The sequence below is a fragment of the Somniosus microcephalus genome, chromosome 3 (genome assembly GCF_052327205.1).
Source record: "Somniosus microcephalus isolate GS21.2 chromosome 3, FLI_Smic_1.0, whole genome shotgun sequence".
NCBI classification, from domain to species: domain Eukaryota; kingdom Metazoa; phylum Chordata; class Chondrichthyes; order Squaliformes; family Somniosidae; genus Somniosus; species Somniosus microcephalus.
Window position 1 is genome coordinate 78,766,135 of NC_140989.1, and position 14,230 is coordinate 78,780,364.

The 14,230-nt window shown below is 42.6% G+C and overlaps 1 long non-coding RNA gene across 1 annotated transcript in view; it reads right to left on the reverse strand.

Annotated features, from left to right (window-relative positions):
• Window positions 1-763: 763 nt before the first annotated feature.
• Window positions 764-14,230, reverse strand: part of LOC147121160 (uncharacterized) — a 54,691-nt gene continuing 41,224 nt past the window's right edge. The window contains exon 3 of the long non-coding RNA XR_015077497.1: window positions 764-1,017. This is a non-coding gene — a long non-coding RNA (uncharacterized LOC147121160). The remainder of the gene's footprint in view (window positions 1,018-14,230) is intronic.

Genomic DNA, 14,230 nt, shown 5'->3' on the forward strand with positions numbered 1-14,230 from the left:
TGCCTTGCGAGGTAAATGCCTACTACTGGTGCTGCTTGCTATCTTATCTGTCATTTTCTGGCCGCAGGCACGCCGAGTTCTCAGTAATAGAAACGCAAACATAAAATAGACAAAAAACAGGAAACTACTAAATTTAACCCTTGGTCTATGCTGAGTAGCTATTCTCAGCTGGCATGGAGCACTACAATTGTTCCTAATGCCCCCACATTGGTGGTGTGAGGGGGAAGAGGTCAGCCTGCTCCTGATTGCTATTTAATGACTCCTAAAACACATGAATGCGAATATCTGCTGAGGATAGCATCAGGTTTGGCTGGAATGTCTGCCACAGTTAATAATCTGTCAATACTCAGTGTTTAGACTCACACATGAAGATTTATCACTTAGCCAAGTTACTACCCATGAATACAAAAAGAAAATACTGCAGATGCTGGAAATCTGAAATAAAAACAGAAAATGCTGAAGATACTCAGCAGGTCAGGCAGCATCTGTGAAGAGAGAAACAGAGTTAACGTTGTTTCATTTGTCTGTTCCATTTCCTGCTTTATTCCAGTTCTGACGAAAGGTCATCAACCTGAAACTTTAACTCTGTTTCTCTCTTCACAGATGCTGCCTGACCTGCTGAGTATCTCCAGCATTTTCTGTTTTTACTACCCATGAAATTGTACCTCAGTATAAAAACAGATGAGAAATCTGGTTTGCTTTAAATAATGTAGTGTAGCGATTCATGTGCATCGCCACTAAATAATCGAGTTCGACTTCGACGAACTATAAATAAGTTGTTTATTTACAGGAACAGGTTAAATACAACAGGTAAGGTAGCAGGTAAGACGGCTGACTGTAGGAGCACCGTGGTGTAGGTCTTTCCCCATCGGGGACGCCACGAGGACTGACTAGAAGTTTCCAAGCTCAACTGCTAGCAGGTTCCGAGCTCAACTGCCAGCAGGTTCCGAACTCAACTGTTAGCAGGTTCTGAGCTCTGACGTCATGACGTCATTACGCAGAGTACAGGAATGAAGCCTGAGTGCAGTAACAGATACATTTAAAGGTAAGTTAAAGGGAATTATGTATCTCAACGTAAGGGACAACTAGTGGTACCGCCACATTAGACTTTATATTTTTGCTTGTACTAATCAGTAGAATTAGTAGGAAAATTACAGTAATGTGTGATCATTTTAATTCTCCCTCTGGAATATTCCTAGAGGAAAGATGACAATAATTAATTGCAATAACACGCAGAAGGTGAATTATCTACCCCCATTTGTAGTAGTTATCATTCTTTGAATGACAGTTAGAATCCCTAGCATTGAATCCTGCTGTACTCTCATAGGAACTTCCTTGTGCACAATTATTTGATGTAACCATTTTCCTGATATATTGTTCTCTGGTGTTTATTTGTTGCTTATTTCAAGATCCTTGAAAGTCATTTATGGACAAAATAATGGGGTTGATTTTGACTGTTCCTGCCAGGTGGGAAATGAATTTACACCCCGTCCGATTTTCTTTTCTACTGAAATCAAAGGAAACGAAAATCGTGGGGGATGTAAAATGGATGGCCGATACACTGCCTGGCAGCAACAGTTAAAATTGACTCCAGTTTCCTATTAAAGTTTATTTTGATCAACCTGGGTATCTACCATGTGCTGAAAACTATGTAATGAACTACTGATAGATCTACATGTAGAATTTCTCTTTGCCTAATACAGTGTGCACACGCTATCTCCTTTGGCACAGCCTCCATTTACATAAATCCAAAGAGCTTACAGCCAGTTTGGCAAAGCCAAGGTTTGGGGGTACCCTAGTATGCATAGGGGTTACTGCTGGAGTTTAACCAGCTAAAACCAGCTAGCCCCTCTCCCATTCTCCTCCCCCGCCCCTATGACTTACCTTAGGACCACTGCTGGCAAGGCAAGTCGCCCAAATTGGATCCAGCCAAACGGATGTGCTGCTTCTGAAGGTGTGACTAGCGCACTGTCAGGTATATATCTGAAAACTGGCCATAATGAATTTCTACCCTAATCTGTTTTTTGGTGGTGTTTGTTGAGGGGTAAATGTTGGCTCATACATCTTCAAATAGTGCCACTGGATTTTTTACATCCATTTGAATAGGTGGATGGGACCTTGGTTTAACGTTGTGTCTGAAAGACGATGGCTAAAAGATAATTCAGCTCTCCCTCAGTACTGCACTTCAGTGTGAGCCTAGATTATGTGCTCAAGTCCATTGTAGGCCAGAGACCTCACTCCCTTCAGTTGCTTCCCCTTTTTGTCGCAGATTCATCTCACGGTTTTGTCCATGATTTCACACATGGACCAGAGGAAGCCTTCCATTGCATGCTTAGGAGTTCAGAACTCTCACAGACCACAATTTAACCTGTGTTGGGACTTTCTTCTTATTGAAAAAAGAAAGAAAGAGAGACCAAAATACCCTTTGCCTATTTTCCACATAATCCCAAAATACTGTCCAAGCTGAAGGTGGCATTTAGCAGGACCCCCAGACACCAATATCAAAGAAAGAAAGAAAGACTTGCATTTATATAGCACCTTCCACGACCACCAGACGTCTCAAAGCGCTTTACAGCCAATGAAGTACTTTTGAAGTGGAGTCACTGTGGTAATGTGGGAAACGCGGCAGCCAATTTGCACGCAGCAAGGTCCCACAAACAGCAATGTGCTAATGACCAGATAATCTGTTTTTGTTATGTTGGTTGAGGGATAAATATTGGCCAGGACACCGGGGATAACTCCCCTGCTCTTCTTTGAAATAGTGCCGTGGGATCTTTTACGTCCACCTGAGAGAGCAGACAGGGCCCCGGTTTAAAGTCTCATCCAAAAGACGGCACCTCCGACAGTGCAGCACTCCCTCAGTACTGCACTGGAGTGTCAACCTAGCTTTATGTGCTCAAGTCTCTGGAGTGGGACTTGAACCCACAACTTGTGCTTATGGAGGGAGTCAGAGCACGCAGGGAGGTCCTCTTCCCTTCCCATGGGTGGAAGAGAGCCTGGTTGCAGATTGCAGAGGAGGTCACAAGCAGGGATGTGGTCAGGAGGACCTGAGTGCAGTGCTGCAAACATTTCAATGATCTCAGTAGATCAGGAAATGTTAGTACAAAGTCACACTCAACTTCATCCTGCTGCGCCTCTCATCACATCCCCATCACTCTGCCTTCCCTACCTTACTCCTGCACATCTTTACTCACACCAACATACCTTGCACCTCCACCCACCCTCTCTCTCTATCTACATTATCACATCCCCATCTCACTAGCCACCCCTCACACACACCCTCATCCTAGTGCAAACATAACAACTAACAACACACAAGGGGAGCCACTGGGGTGTTTTATCCAATGTTTATGTTAAATTTCTGTTAATGTGGTGTCAAACATAAAAATCTTTATTTTAAACACTTTCCGGTCTTGGAGGGATTTGTATGCACCTTTGGAAGTGGCTTAGTGAGTTGCAGTGAATGGTGAGACATAACGATACCCCCCGCCATGGTGATGAGTGTGAAAGGAATGGCTTGGACATTGTAGGGATCCTTTATGGTGTTGGTGTGGGGTGGTGCCAACCTGGCACATCATGTGGCAGCTAGGGTGTACAGCGTCAAGTTGACTAAATGTGGCCATGATGAGGCCATCCCTGGCCTCCCGGGCAACAATGTGCTCGGGTGCTGATGCACTCTGTACTGTGCAGCATCAGGTGATTGCGGAGAAGGTTGGTGTAGTTGTTGGTGTGCCTGGTTCTGTTGGTGTTGGGGCTGATCGTGGTTAGATTCTGAGGACCAAGGTGAGACAGTATAAACGGCACCCATGTTGATGGAATAGATGGCAGGTGAAGTAGAGATGACAGAAGCAATCTGTCAATGGTGGGAGAGGTTCTTACAATGAGGTGACACTGGATGGAGACTTTGCTTGAAAGACTTGCAGCCTGCAGAAAGCTCAATCTGTGTTGCAAATGCAGTGAGAAACAGCTTCTGCCTGAGGAAAGTGATCAGCTGTCAGGTGGGATCTTTTATAGTACAACTCCCGCCTCAGGTTTACAGACGTGCTTCCCAAGCAGCGTGGTCCCCGTGGGCATCCAGTTAAATTTAAAAGGTAAGGTTAAAAATTCTCAAGGGTCTGACAACAAGCTAATAATTGATTAAATTGGGTCGCACGTCTCTGCTGGTCGGGTTGGGTCCGTGGTGACAGACGCGCCTGGGGGAAAGGTGTGTGGGAGCAAGATGACAGCGGGTTCCTGACCCACTGTCAAAAATAACAACTTTCCCACCCGATCCGCCACCGATCATGCCCGCTACCACGCTGGAAAATTCTGGCCACTCTCTTGGGCCATGAAAGACCATAATACCGATTTGGGGATAGTCACCACCATATCCCAATGGTTAGCCTGTTGTTCAAGATGATTAGTAGACAGCAAAAAATCCCCAGTGGAGTCCATGAAAAACACAATATTATCTGTGGAAAGGAGGGCTGCAATATTTTCAGAAATACTTGGAACAGCTAGTCCTAAATTCATCTCTTAATGGTGTCATGCAACACATTGTTAATGAATACGTCAAATAGAATGAAGGACAGTGGACAACCTATCGAGGGAGATGGTTTGAGTAATTGCATCATCTACCTTTATACAAATTTTGGAGCTAAGGTACACATCCCAATATAATGCAAGATTTAGCTGTGCACTCCCATAGCTCCCATCTTCGTCATCAGGGCTGCATGAGGCACTAGGCGGAAAGCCACGCAAGTAATGATGAAAGCAGTGTAAATGGATTTTCTTTGCAACTTCCAATACTGTGATCTATAATAAAGCTACAAACAATACTACCTCTCCCTCACAAGAGCAGAATCCAGTCTCTTCCTTTCTGAGTACTCTACGGGCTTTCAGGATGTCCGATATACATGCTGTGATACTCCTTAGTATCAATTATTAGAATCATAGAATGATACAACACAGAAGTAAGCCATTCGGCCTATCATGCCTTTGTCGGCTCTTTGAAATAGCTATACAATTAGTCCCACTCCACCTGCTCTTTCCGCATAGCCCTGCAGATTTACTCCCTTCAAGTATTTATCCAATTTCTTATTGAAAGTTATTATTGAATCTGCTTCCATCTCCTGTTCAGGCAGCGCATTCCAGATCATTACAACTCGCTGCGCAAATTTTTTTTCCCTCATGTCACTTCTGGTTCTTTTGTTAATTATCTTAAATCTGTGTCCACTGGTTACTGACCCTTCTGCCACTGGAAACAGTTTCTCCTTGTTTACTCTATCAAAAAACCCTTCATGATTTTGCACACCTCTATCAATTCTTTCCTTAACCTCAACTGCTCTAAGGGGAACAACCCCAGTTTTCTAGTCTCTCCATGTAACTGAAGTCTTTCATCCCTGGTACCATTCTACTAAATCTCCTCTGCACCCTCGCTAAGGCCTTGACATCCATCCTAAAGCGTGGTGTGCGGCACAGAATTGGCCACAGTACTCCAGCTGGGCCTAATAAGTGTTTTATAAAGATTTAGCATAACTTCCTTGCTTTTGTACTCTCTGCCTCTATTTATAATGCCAAGGATCCTGTATGCCTTTTATAATCCTTCTCAACTTGTCCTGCCACTTTCAAAGATTTGTGTACTACACCCTCAGGTCTCTCTGTTCCTGAACCCACTTTAAAATTGTATCATTTAGTTTATATTGCCTCTCCTCATTCTTCCTACCAAAATGAACCACTTCACGCTTCTCTGCATTAATTTTCATCTGCCATGTGTCTGCCCATTTCACCAGTGCCCTCCTGATGTCTGTTACTATCCTCCTCACTGTTAACTACATTTCCAAGTTTTGTGTCATCTGCAAACTTTAACATTTTACCCTGTATACCCAAGTCCAGATCATTAATAAATATCAAAAAGAGAAATGGTCCCAACACCAACTCTTGAGGGATGCCACTGCACACTTTCCACCAGTCTGAAAAACAACCGCTCACCACTACTCTCTGCTTTCTGTCCCTTAGCTAATTACGAATCTATGCAGCCACTGCCTTTTTAATCCCATGGGCTTCAATTTTGCTAACTAGTCTATTAAGTAGTACTTTATCAGTATTAGATTAGGAAGAGGCTTATAATGTTGCCAAAAAGAGTAGTAAGCCCGAGGATTGGGAGGATTTTAGAATTCAGCAAAGGAGGACCAAGAAATTGATAAAGAAAGGGAAAATAGAATATGAGAGTAAACTATCGAGAGACATAAAAACAGACAATAAAAGCTTCTATAGGTATGTAAAAAGGAAAAGATTAGCGAAAGTAAATGTGGGTCCCTTACAGGCTGCGACAGGAGAAATTATAATAGGGAATAAGGAAATGGCAGAGAAATTAAACAAATGCTTTGTGTCTGTCTTCACGGAAGAAGACATAAAAAACTTCCCGGAAATAGTGGAGAACCAAGGGTCTAGCGAGATTGAGGAACTGAAAGAAATTAGTATTAGTAAAAAAATAGCACTGGAGAAATTAATGGGACTGAAAGCCGATAAATCCCCATGACCTGATGGACTACATCCTAGGGATTTGAAAAAGGTGGCTATAGATATAGTGGATGCATTGGTTGTCATTTTCCAAAATTCCATAGATTCTAGAACGGTTCCCACGGATTGGAAGGTAGCAAATGTAACCCCACTATTTAAGAAAAGAGGGAGAGAGAAAACGGGGAACTACAGACCAGTTAGCCTGATATCAGTAATAGGGAAAATGCTAGAATCTATTATTAAGGACGTGGTAACAGGGCACTTTGAAAATAATAACAGGATTGGGCAGAGTCAACACGGATTTATGAAAGAGAAATCGTGTTTGACAAATCTGTTAGAGTTTTTTGAGGTTGTAACTAGCAGAATAGATAAGGGCGAACCAGTGGATGTGGTGTATTTGGATTTTCAGAAGGCATTCCATAAGGTGCCACTCAAGAGGTTATTAAACAAAATTAGGGCTCATGGGATTGGGGGTAATATACTAGCATGGATTGAGGATTGGTTAATGGACAGAAAACAGAGAGTAGGAATAAACAGGTCATTTTCGGGTTGGCAGGCTGTAACTGGTGGGGTACTGCAAGGATCAGTGCTTGGGCCTCAGCTATTCACAATCTACATCAATGATTTGGATGAGGGGACCAAATGTAATATATCCAAGTTTGCTGATGATACAAAGTTGGCTGGGAATGTAAATTGTGAGGAGGATGCAAAGAGGTTTCAAGGGGATATAGACAAGCTAAGTGAGTGGTCTAGAACATGGCAAATGGAATATAATGTGCAGAATTGTGAAGTTATCCACTATGGTAGGAAAAATAGAAAAGCAGAGTATTTTTTAAATGGTGAGAGATTGGGAAATGTTGGTGTTCAGAGGGACCTGAGTGTCCTTGTACAAGAATCACTGAAAGTTAACATTCAGGTACAGCAAGCAATTAGGAAAACAAATGGTATATTGGCCTTTATTACGAGAGGATTTGAGTATAAGAGTAAAGACATCTTACTGCAATTATATAGGTCCTTGGTGAGACCACACCTGGAGTATTGTGTACAGTTTTGGTCTCCTTACCTAAGGAAGGATATACTTGCCACAGAGGGAGTGCAACAAAGGTTCAGCAGACTGATTCCTGGGATGGGGGGATTGTCCTATGAGGGGAGATTGAGTAGACTAGGCCTATATTCTCTAGAGTCTAGAAGAATGAGAGGTGATGGGCGCGATCTTACCTTTTGGTGCGAGTTGGGAGTGGGTCAGCTGACTTGCGGGTTCCGATCCCGCCCCCAACGACGCACGACGCACAAATGTAATTTTACGTCAATTGGCCTTGTTAAGCCCGCCCTGCAGGCTTGCCGGTCAATTAAGAGAAAGCCGGTGTCAGATGACATCAGTTGATGACGCATCATCTGCCAGTTTTCTTAAAGGGGACATGCTCATTTTTTTTGACAGATGATTTTTCAGTGTTTGACAGCATTGAGGTGCTGCAAACACTGCCAATCACTGTACAAAGGTAAGCCCTTGCACCCAGGCTCTCCAGAGACTCTCTCCTTAGGATAAAACAGATGGCAGCTGCAGGTGATGTTACAGAAGTGATCTGTCACTGGTGGGAGAGGTTCTCCCAATGAGGTGGGACTACACAAACACTTCAAACCTTATTACCTACAGAAAAGTCTAAATACATTAAAAATGATTTTCCCCACATTTTCTTACCTCTGAAACTCACCAGTGTACCATTGGATCCTTCACACCGCTTCTGCAGCTGTCATCAATGAAGAAACATTACAGTAGACCCACAGCACACCACACTTACCCTGGCGTGGTGTCGGGACATTGGGAAGCCTGCAGTCGACCTGGCAAAATTGAAAAAAGCCTCTTAACTGCCTGTTAACTACCTGTTAACAGGCAGTTAAGTGCTTATAATCCTCTTCCTGCCGCTAGGTGTTGGGTCCCTGCGCAAATTGGAGACCCGACACTTGGGAAGATTGTATGGAGATGGGTTGACAGCGGTTTCAGGACCCGCTGTCAATCTTTGAAATTTTGCCAGCAGTCCCGCCTACAAACCCGCCCCCTGAGCGCCAGCAAAATCCCCCCCGAGTCATTGAAACATAGAAAATTCTTACAGGACTTGACAGGGTAGATGCAGGGAGGATGTTTCCCCTGGCTGGGGAGTCTAGAACCAGGGGTCACAGTCTCAGAATAAGGGGTCAGCCATTTAGGACTGAGATTTAGGCTCGAGGGGCTAAATGGTCTACTCCTGCTCCTATTTCTTATGTTCTTATGTTCCCTCTCAGGTAGTTGTAGAAGATCCTATGACACTATTTGAAGAAGGGGATTTGTCCTGGCTGACATTTATCTCTCATCCAACACCCTGAAAAACAGATTAACATTGCTGTTTGTGGGATCTTGCTGTGTGCAAATTGGATGCCCATTTGCATGTTTAACAATAGTGACCGCATTTCAAAAGTACTTCATTGGATGTGAAAGATTTTGGGACACCGGGAGGACTTGAAAGGTGCTATATAAATGCATAATAGTTCTTTCATTCCATAAAATCAGGTAAAAACATGGCAGATTATTCACCCAAAAAGAAAACATGAGCAGAGTGAACCTCTTGGTCATGAGTTTCCTGGTAAGCAAAATTTTTAAACATCAGATGGATTTATGGCCAGTTTCTGATGCAAATTAAAAAAAACCTGTTGTATTTAATGTGTTTTTAACCAAAATAACAACAATGACTGCAGAAGTAATTCATTAGTTATAAAGTGCTTTGGGATATCCTGGGGATATAGTATGTGCTATATAAATAAAAATTCTTTCTTAACTAAATTACATAGAATTATAAAAAATTATTTCAGAATACAAAGATTTTACTTATTGACTTAAAAGTCATCTTGGGCCTATGATTAAAAGGGAAGTGGATGTCCGCTTAGCCAATGTTAATGAATGATTTCAAAATCTTTGTATCCTTAACTATACAATTGTGCTTTGCTGCAAAACATGATTCTCTTTATCAGCCAGAAGTTTAAACTCCAAACATAGCTCATCAGTGACCAGTACTACTGATTACACATGAGCAGAGTGAACCTTTTGATCATGAGTTTCCTGGTAAGCAATATTTTTAAACATCAGATGGATTGTTGGATGGATGGGTGACCCTGAGCTTCCGGTCGCCTGTCACTTTAATTCTCTGCTCCACTCCCACTCTGACTGCGCCGTCCTTGGCCTCTCACACTGTTCCAACGAAGCTCAGCGTAAGCTCGAGGAACAGCACCTCATCTTTCGATTAGGCACTTTACAGCCTTCTGGCCTCAACATCGAATTCAACAATTTCAGACCATAACCTCTGCCCCTATCATTTTTTTTTCTCTCTCTCACATGGCAGCTGTCGATCATTCTGCCACTGCCATTTACACTTCATCTAGAGTCATCTTTTGTTTCTTAACTTGTCCCAATACCATCTCCTTTTGCCTTGCACCATCATCCCTTTTGTCTCTTAATCTTTCCTGCCTTCCATCCTATCACAGACTTTACCTTTTGTTCTTTCCTCCCCTCCCCCCTCTCCCTGCCCTGTGAGATCATTAAACTTCTTCCTCCATGTTCTTGGAGCAACACTCCTGGCATTGACCTCCACCACTACTTATTCCCACTGCCTCCTGAGCATTTGTCTGGAGGGCCTCCTGCCAGTACAGGAGGTTTCTTTTTTCCACCTCCAGTGCAGTGCCTGAAAACCTTGGTGCACGCTCTCTCACATGTTCAGCCATTCCACAAAGTATCACAGCATAGATTCCATTTTCAAAAGACTCCCACCACTTCTTGCAGCCAAAATGCACCTCTGCTTTAAGAGGTGCAGGCTTCCTTTAAGTAGCGCTAGCCACTCGGGATATCGGGCCCCCTGCTGACAAATGCAACTAATGATCAGCACGGGTAGCGCTGGCTGCATGCAGTAATCATGTAAAGCAGCAGACAGCACAAATTTAACATGCTGCCTGCAACACAATGAATGGGCACGGGTTAATCGCGTACCGCGATCCCTACGCCTGTTTTCGGAGGTTAGCCAATTTCTCTCCCTCGACTGCTGCAATGGAGAATGCCAGATTGCTTGAGCAAAGGTCAGTTAAAACAGTGGAAGATTCAGAAACAAACAGTGTACAAATATTGACTGCACAGAAGAAAGCAGAATTGACCAAGAATACATAGTTCACGTCAAGACCTGTATGTAACCTACTTGCATAACCTTTCAGCTCATCTAGTTCTCTTCGGCCCAGTGCTTGCAACATAATTAACTGCTTCATCTCCTCTGCCATTATCCCTCCACCCTTCAAAACTGCTCTTATCAACCCTTAGAAGTTCCATTCAGGACCCCTCTACCCTCTGCAACAACACATTACCAAGTCACACAGGAGCATAAGAATAGAAGTAACCCATTCAGCCCCTCAAGCCTGTTCTGCCATTCAGTTAGCTCATGGCTGATCTGTACCTCAATTCCATTTACCCACTTTTGTTCCAGATCCCGTGATTCCCTCACCCAACAAAAATCTATCAATCTCAATCTTAAAAAATTCAATTGACCCAGAATCCATAGCCTGCTGGGAGAGCGAGTTCCAGATTTCCATTACCCATTGAGTGAAAAAATGCTTTCTGATAGTAAACCTAAGAAAAGAGTATATACAAATTATACGAATGTATATTTATACACTCAGGGATATATCTGTTTATACACTGTATGAATAGATCTGCGTTTATGTGTTCAACCATAAATGTTTTTCGATGCTTTGGCAACATAAGATGTACCTTATCATGCCAATAAAGCAATTTGAATTGAATTGACTCCTAAATGGCCTAGATCTAATTTTAAGTTTATGCCTTCTTGTTCTGGATTTCCCCACCAAAGAAAATAATTTATCTGTATCTACCCTATCAAATCCCTTTATCATTTTAAACTCCACGATTAGATCACCCCTCAACCTTCTAAACTCAAGGGAATACAAACCAAGGTTATGCAAGCTGTCCTTAAAATTTAACCCCTTTAAGTTGTGGTATAATTCTGGTGAATATGCGCTGTACCTCTTCCAAGGCCTATATATATTTTCTGAGGATTGGTGCCCAAAACTGAACGCAGTTCTCCAGATGGGGTCTGGCCAATGCTCTGTATAACTGAAGCATCATTTCCTCACTTAGGTAAAGCCCAACATTCCATTAGACTTTTTAATGAGACTTTCGGGTGAGATTTTCAGATGAGATGTTAATCTGAGGCCCCGCCTGCCCTCTCAGGTGGATGTAAAAATTCAAAGAAAAGCAGGGGCGTTCTCCCCAGTCTCCTGGCCAATAGTTATCCCTCAAACAACATCATTAAAAAAAACAGATTATCCGGTCATTATCATATTGTTGTTTGTGGGAGCTTGCTGTGCGCAAATTGGCTGCCGCATTTCCCACATTGCAACAGTGACTACACTTCAAAAGTACTTCATTGGCTGTAAAGTGTTTTGGGACGTCCTGAGGTCGTGAAAAGCGTTTTAGAAATACAAGCTCTTTCTATTACTTTTGTAGCTGTGCACTAGCTTTTAAAAAGAAAGACTTGCATTTATATAGCGCCTTTCACATTTAACGTCTCATCCGAAAGACAGATAATTAGTGTACATGGACACCTAAATCCCTTTTCTCCTCCACAGTTCCTAGTCTCTCATCATTAAGAAAATATTCCAATTTGTCTTTCGCAGATCCAAGGTAGATGACCTCACACTTCCCCACATTGAACTCCATCTGCCATAGTTTTAGCCACTCACTTAGGTTGTCCATGTCCCTTTGTAACTTCCTGCTCCCATCCACAAAACTTCTGTGCCTCCTAACTTAGTGTCATCTGCAAACTTTGATATACAAATCTCTATTCCTTCACTCAAGTCATTAAGATATCTGGTAAAAATCTGAGGCTCCAGTACAGATCCCTGGGGAACACCACTTGTCACATCCCACCAATCAGAGAACAAATCCTTTATCCCTACTTCAATTCCTGAATCTAGAGACCTTTGGAAAATTATGACTAATACATCTGCAATTTCCTCACCCATTTCTTTTAAAATTGAGGTGGAAACTATCAGGTTGATTTGTCTGTCTGAAGTCCCATTATTTTCTCAGTTACCATTTTTTCACTTATATTAAATCCATTAAGTTCCTCCCCTTGACTTATATCTAGGTTCCCTTGTATGTCTGGTATTTTGTCCTCTTACTCTACTGTGAAAACAGACACAAAGTGAAACTATTAATAATCAATGTCACAAGGCACAGGCAGCTGACACAAAGCACTCATTGAACAAGTTGGCCATTTCCTAATTACTCATTATAGTCTCACCTGCATCAAATGGGCCCACATTTGTTCTTACCATTCTCTTTCTCTTAATATATTTGTATAAACTTTTGCTTTTAGCTTTGATATCCCTTGTAAGTTTTTTTTTCATATTCCTTTTTGTACCTCATAACTTTCTTTTCATCCCTTTGTTCCTTTTTGAAGCTCTCCTGGCCTGCTGGATTTTCACTTTTCCTTGTAGTTGTGCAAGCCTTTTCTTTTAACTTGCTACTGTCTCTTACCTCATTTATTGACCATGGTTACTTAACGCCTTTAATGCGTATGCACTGGTTTTGTATTGTACCGAATACTTCCGACTACAGGTTTACCCATTAACTGGAAGGCAGAGCAAATATGTAACGGCACAAGGGAGTATGGCAAGGCTGGATGGCATTTATTTTAATGCAAGGAGTCTTGTGAGTAAGGCAGATGAATTGAAGGTGTTGATGAACACATGGGAGTATGATATTGTTGCTATCACAGAGACATGGTTGAGGGAGCGGCAGGACTGGCAGCTCAGTATTCCGGGGTATTGAATCTTCAGGCGAGACAGAGGGGGGGTGTAAAAGAGGAGGGGGTGTTGCCATATTAATCAAGGAGTCAATTACTGCAGTAAGGAGGAATGATATCTTAGCAGGTTCCTCTAATGAGGCTATATGGATAGAACTTAAAAACAAAAAGGGGGCAAGCACTTTGCTGGGCATGTACTATAGGCCCCCAAACAGTCAGGGGAAGATAGAGGAACAGATATGTAGGCAAATCTCAGAGAAGTGTAGAAATAATAAGGTAATAATAGTAGGGGATTTCAGCTTCCCCAATATTAACTGGGATAGTCAGAGTGTGAAAGGCTTAGAGGGTGCAGAATCCTTAAAATGCATCCAGGAGAGCTTTTTGAGCCAGCATGTAGAAAGTCCTACAAGAGAGGGGGCGGTACTGGACCTAATTCTGGGGAATGTAGCCGGGCAAGTGGTAGAAGTGTCAGTAGGAGAGCATTTTGGTGACAGTGACCATAATTCGGTGAGATTTAAGGCAGTCATGGAAAAGGACAAAGATGGACCGGAAATAAAGGTTCTAAATTGGGGGAAGGACGATTTTAATATGATAAGGAAGGATCTGACCAAAGTGGACTGGGATCAGCTACTTGTAGGAAAATCCACATCAGAGCAGTGGGAGTCATTCAGAAAGGAAATAGAGTACAGCACCAACATGCTCCCGTAAAGGTCAAGGGCAGGACCAACAAGTCCAGGGAACCCTGGATGTCAAGGGATATACAAGAATGGATTAGGAAAAAAAAGGGAGGCTTTTGGCAGATACAAAGGACTAAAAACAGTGGAAGCCCTAGAGGAGTATAGAAAGTGCAGGGGGGTACTTAAAAAAGAAATTAGGAGAGCGAAGAGGGG